Genomic DNA, 6,736 nt, shown 5'->3' with positions numbered 1-6,736 from the left:
CCAGCTCTGAGCAACAGGGCCCCGGTTTGGATCCCACATGAGGGCCAGTGACACTACCCTCTACAGCTAAGATGGTGAACAACAGCTCGACCTGGAGCTGGGCTGCCGTGAGTCACCAGCGATGGCATAGGCTGCAGCCCCTGCTGCAGTGGGCTGCCATAAGCTACCGTGTGTGGCCGGCAGCCAGCGGGAGCTGCCAAAAGCTGCCTGTGAGCGGCCGTCCAGAGGCTGGTGACCAATCTGCCTCACCCGGGAAGAGCGCAATGATAATACCAACATGGGCCAGTGAAGCGACGTCCTCCACAACTAGACTTGAAGAACTGAAGGATAGCAGCTTGTCTGTTGTTCCCCTTCCCTGATTCCCCAACGCTGTTTCCCTCACCCAATTCCCCAATAAAAAATAAATAAAATTTAAAAATCATTTATAAATACATATGCACAATCACCTGAAGACCTTTCACCCTTACATTAAAACAAAAAAATCCAGCAATTACTCAGCCCACTATCATCTGATCAATATAAGCAAACAGATCTCAAACAAATACTTACACACTACAAACAGCAATAGCATTACAATCTGTCAATGATTTAAGGAATGTTTGTCATTGGCAAACAGAACATTTTGTTGATACCTCCACACTGAATCAAAATACATTCTAACATCCATTAATCTTACATACTAAGACACAAAGAAAAGCAATTTTTTGAATTGAAAAATATTATCACACATGAAAGACAGCTAGCAGAGTATCCTTCTAAGGTTTACTTCTATTAGCAACAACGTTTGATCAGCCATTTAATTCTAAATGCCTCACAATGAAATTCTTTAAATTCTTGATCTCATTTAAACATAACAAGAAATAGACACATTCAAGGAGGAAAATGTTGACTTATTGAGTATCAACTATGTGCCTATTCCTTTATATAAAGTATTTAAAGATTAATTTTCTGAGTTAAATATTTCCATTCAGAGATGAACATTCTTGAAGATCAGAAATGTTAACTGACTCTCCCATAAATGACAGCTCCTAAGTGATGAGGCTGAAAATTGAATTGAGGGCTACTGGAAATCCAGGTTTGAAAGTCCATATGCTTTCTACTTAATTCGCCTTAATGGATTTAATATTTACAGACAGAAAATCCTATCTATGGAAAAAGTATGTTTAAAACAATACCTTCATATTCAAAGAGCTATGTAATCTTAAAAGTTTAAGAAAAATCAAAACTGAGAAAAAGTACATTGTAAAATTATTGCTAGTTGCAAAAAAGAACTAATTCTTAGCAAGCCAGCTGTCTATGACATAGGACAGCTAGTCCTTTCCTCACTGTACATGTAAAATTACACTCCAGTTGCCCGTTGGATGACCCCACTGCCAAAATATGCTAGCAACATAATTCACATTAAAACCCAGAGGCCAACCACCATTTGGAAAGTGCTTTACATGTTTACTATACCCATCTCAAGCATGTTCACCACTCAAAACAGGTTATTTTCAGCAAACATTCTTTGCTCTATCATATCTTTTTCTGCCATTCTAAAATATTAAACAAGGAAGTCTACTTAAATAACATCCCACAACTGAATATCAGAATATTAGTATTATGTGATTTTGAATTTGTCTATTGCATAAAAGTATGCCAAAATTACATTTCCGTAGCATAATGTAAATTATATAGGTTCTTTCTATAGGATCAAAATTGCAATACCTATGCCTCTTGTATGTCTAAAGATATATACAAAATATGTAGAGAAATCTTTATGTTAAAGAGTTTTCCCATTTAAAATTAAATCCTCTTTGAAGTGGATTAGTGACTAAAAGAGGCCACGAGGTGGCTTATGGAGTTGTAGTAATATTCTGTCTTGACGTGGGTATTGGTTACATTGGTGTGTTCACTTGGTGAAAATTCACTCATCTGTGTACCTTTTTGTATAATTTATGAAAAGCTTATATATTTTTTTTGAGTCCTCAATCTAAAAACCTGCCTGATTATATTGCTCTGATACCAAAGAAGTCAAAGCCCGGTGAAGAAAACCAAGTGATTAGGAATTTCATTAGAGAGCTATGACACAAGCAAGCACTACAGGAGCACACAGGAGTGACACCTAACTTAACCTGGAGGAGGTAAAGGAAAGTTTCCTGAAGATACACTTGAACTAAGTCTTGAAAGTCACACAGGAGCCCACCAAGCAAAGAAAGGGGAAAGGGAAAGACAGGAAAGGGAAAAGAGAGTGCAAAGACAGGAGAGAAGAAGCCTACGTTCAGTAAGAATGGACCAAAGAATTTAACGCAGACAGCATTGAAGGAAAGCCTAGAGAATTAAGAGTCATATCATGAAGGATCTCATATACATGCCATGCTACAGTTTCAGCTTTACCCTAAAAGCAATGAGAAAGCACTGAAGATCTTTAAACAGGAAAGGACATGATTAGATTTGCATTTGTACCATAAATGTCAATTATGGTGTCTGCCATGTTTGCAACCCATTTTGTGAGAAATTAGCCTATACACTGCCCATGCTTTTCACCATTATGATCCTGCTCCACACCCACAAGCGCAAATAAACCCACAGCCAATACTAAATGGCCAAGAATGGTCACACGACCAAAGCACACAGGCTGGCTAGCAGTCCATGAGAAAAAAGGCTGAGCCAAAGAGATTGTTTCTTGGGTATTCCAACCAGAAGATCCTAGGGAGAAGAAAGAAGTTTGCAACAGGAGCTAAAGTCAAAAAGACAGCAGTCAGGGACTGGCTGAGTGGCACGTTGCTTAAGAGTTGGCTTGGAACGCCAGCTCTGAGCAGCAGGACCCCGGTTCGGAGCCCACATTAGGGCCAGTGACGCTGCACCCTCTACAACTAAGATGGTGAACAACAGCTCGACCTGGAGCTGGGCTGCCGTGAGTCAACGGGGTTGGCTGCAGCGGGGCTTCAGTGGGCTGCCATAAGCTACCGTGAGTGGCCGGCAGCCAGCGTGAGCGGCCGGCAGCCGATGTGAGCTGCCAAGAGCTGCTGTGAGCGGCCATCTAGAGGCCGGCAACCAATCTGCCTCACCTGGGAAGAGTACAATGATAATACCAACATGGGCCAGTGAAGCGACATCCTCCATAACTAGATTGAAGAACAAAAAAGGACAGCAACTTGTCTGTTCCCTTTCCCTGATTTCCCAACACTGTTCCCGCCCCCAATTCCCCAATAAAATCTTAAAAAAAAAAGCAGTCAGGAGGCAAGATGCTAGCATGGGAATAACACAGTAATTATAAGGAGGCAAAAATTAGAAAAAAATAAAAGCTATGCGATGAGGGGGACAAGGAGGGAGGAGATTGGAGTAGAGAGAAAAAAATAAGCCAAAAAGAAATAGGAAGAGTAGCTGAGACAACTTAACATTAGAGCACTAAAGTGAAATCTGTCTTTTCCTGCCTCTAGTTTTATTTATTATGCTCCTGTTCTTCTTGAGACCAAGTTGTTTAACTTTTCCTGGGTTCCCTTGTTTCCTGGGTTTCCTTTCAATAAGCACTCCACTACTTAAGGTAACCTGAGTCTCTCCCTTGCAAATGAAAGAGCCCAAAAGAGCACTTTAGAACACTTAATCTGGCAGCAATGCAGAAAATGAACTGGACGGTATGGCATAACAAGAGGCAGAAGAGACAAGGCAAGACAACCACTTAGAAAGCATGACAGAAGCCCAATGGATATTCTGGGTTAAAGGAAGTAGAGACAACAAAATAGCAATAAGGAACGATATGAAGTATCCTGAGGGAGAATGTGCAGAACTCAGTGATGTTGGTAGTAAGGTACAGAGCGGAGTGGACCGTGATTCCCAGGTTCCTGAGGGCTTCATTTGCCAAGGTAGGAAATCAAAAGAAAAAATCTTGTTGCAGTTTGTCTCATTCTACCCGATCCTTAAGTGAGGGAAAAGCAGAGAAGAGTTTTATTTTGTACATGTTTGAAGTACTTGTGAAATGTGAATTCAAGTGGAGATGTCCATTAGCAGTGATTTACAGGGGTAAAGGCAAGAGCTCTCTATACAGCAGCTCTAGACTTAGGAATAAATACATTAAGTAGATACTATGGTTTTAAAACATGACCAAAAATTATTTGACTAATATTTATTATAAATTAATATAACTAAAAATCATGCAAACTAAAAACTTAGTATTCTTGACAAACCACATTTCAAACCTCCTGCACTTCTCTGCAAGCACTGGAAATTAAACAAACTTCTACAATAGTACAATCCAAATGGTTAGGAAAAATGGAATTTCTATCACTAATTTCTTCTGAGGTTTTATTTTAGTTTTTTCAAAAAATCTAAGTTTGCTCCATTTCCCTCAGGAACTGTACACCACTAATGTTAACTAAGGGGGAAAAATGTTTAAAAAGTCACAGGCTGGGGCCGGCCGGGTGGCACAGTTGTTTAGAGCACGAGCTCTGAGCAACAGCGTTGCTGGTTCGATTCCCACATGTGCCAGTGAGCTGCGCCTGGGCTGAGCTGCCAACGGGCGGCCGGGTGGCTCAGCTGGTGAGAGCACATGCTCTTAACAACAAGGCTGCCGGTTCAACTCCCGCATGGGATGGTGGGCTACCCTCTCACCCTCCACCCCCACCCGCAACTAGATTGAAAACGCGACTGGACTTGGAGCTGAGCTGCGCCCTCCACAAGTAAGACTGAAGGACAATAACTTGATTTGGAGCTGACGAGTCCTGGAAAAATACAATGTTCCCCTTCCCCAATTCCCCAACACTGTTCCCTTCCCAATTCCTCAATAAAATCTTTAAAAAAAATTTTTAAAAATAAAAAGTCACAGATGGACAGTGAACCTCACTATTGATATTTAAACTATAACAACATTTCTTAAAGGCTGAATCACATAATTTCCTAGCTTAGACATTCAACTGCACCGATACTGCAAATGTTGGGTTTCTGTTCTACAATCTTTTCTCCTCTCATCTACCCTTTGCCCCAAAAATCTATTACTACAAACCCAGAACTTGATAATGAGCTTAAGTCACAAATCCAGCTGCCTTCTGGCCATCTATATCTGACAGAAGTATAAACAGCCAAACTGAACTTGTCACAAATTGAATTCCTCTTTCTTGACAAAAATAAAAATCCTATTCTTCCCTCATATGGATCCCACCTCAGTGAAAGGCACAAGCTAGAAGCTAGATCTTATCCTCTATGAACCATCTCCCTAATCCCAAATCCACTGAAATCACCAAGTCCTGTCTACTTCCAATACCCAAATCCAAACCCACTATCATCGTTTGCCTGGATTGCCCTCTTGATATTCTTACCTGTAGCCTTAGTCTGCCTTTCAATCCACCCTCCTCGCTGCAGCCAGAGTGACCTTACAAAAATGCAAATCTGATCATTTCAGTCCCCTACTTTAATCCTTCAATAATTTATTTGATAAATATTATAATCACCATCAATGCTAGCTACTCCATGGAGGCTCAGCAGTTCAATGAAATTTACTTTAGTTATATCTTTTTTGTAGGTTCAACACAAAAGAATCACCAGAAAATTTTTTCAAATCCTGAAAACTACTTAAAACATACATATAACAGCTGACACATTTAAAAGAAAAGCATGGAGCACGGTTTGTAAAACCAAAGACTGAAAATACCTGAATACCACCAAAATAGAACACTATCCAGCCAGTAAATGAGGCACTACCATATGTACTGTTGCTGCATGATCTCTAGGATCTATTATTAAGTGGGGGGGGGGGGGGGCCATATGAAAAGTGTACAGTGTGCAAGCATTTCCCTGTAGTGTGTTTTAAGAATACAAATGTATAGGCTTATAGGTGCTAGAAATATCACAGGAAGGACACAGTGATGGAAAGAAATAGTGGTTGCCTCTAAAGAGGGAAAATGGGTGGAAGATAAACAAAAACCTTTTACTGCATATTCTTTTGAACCTTTTGACTTTTATAGTATGTCTCATTATTACCTATAATTTTAATATGATGTCCCCCTCCTCAGTTCCACACACACAAAATAAAAATTTCATATGTACTAACTACAAAAACCTCTCTGTACTTCATTCCTATAGTGATGTCAAAATTACGCACTGATCATTTGGTGTAACATTACATGTCCTTCTTGACAGCTCATGAGTTCAACTTCAACAAACAACATTTTATTCAATATTTTACTCCTGCTGAGAAGGCTTTTGGTAATGACACCAGGGACCATTGAATGATAACCGTAATTGCTCCTTGGAAAAGCAAGACAGCAGCACCAAATCTTACTTTCCCAGGACATTCAAAAAGAGCAGATCAATATAAAAGTGTCCAGTATCCTCCAAAAACAATGTGAAAGATTTGTAAAAATCTGCAAAAATGTGAAGCAAATGGTACTACATGGAGACACAGTTATATCCATTAGTGGAATGTGATTTAATCCTTATATAGGTTCCTAAAATGTCAGATCTGAGCTACCTCACACGTTCAACAGAAGAGATGAAAAGTAGGCTGTATGACCTTTTAACAGCACACACACCCCCTGCCCTGGGCTTCCAAACTCTTCCCTCTCCCTCCATTCTTTCGCCACCAGACTAAACCCTCCAAACATGGATGTCGTCAGTTGGTCCTTTTAAGCCCCACTGGGGGGAATACACTAGGCTAAGCAAACATCCCTTCAAGATTTCATGGCAAAGCCCTTTCAACCAAAGAAAGGATCACGACCAGGAAGATAACACGGTCTGCACGAGTAGAAAAGGTCTGTGGGAG

General features: G+C 40.4%; 1 protein-coding gene across 1 annotated transcript in view; it reads right to left on the bottom strand.

Moving 5' to 3' along the window:
• MYO9A (myosin IXA) overlaps nt 1-6,736 on the bottom strand; it is a 282,854-nt gene that overhangs the window by 275,182 nt on the left and 936 nt on the right. The gene's annotated exons all lie outside the window — the stretch shown is intronic.

Source organism: Hipposideros armiger, unplaced genomic scaffold (genome assembly GCF_001890085.2).
Source record: "Hipposideros armiger isolate ML-2016 unplaced genomic scaffold, ASM189008v1 scaffold_302, whole genome shotgun sequence".
Lineage (NCBI taxonomy): Eukaryota > Metazoa > Chordata > Mammalia > Chiroptera > Hipposideridae > Hipposideros > Hipposideros armiger.
Note: the sequence above shows the minus strand (reverse complement) of the source record. Positions and strands in the feature narration are given on the sequence as shown.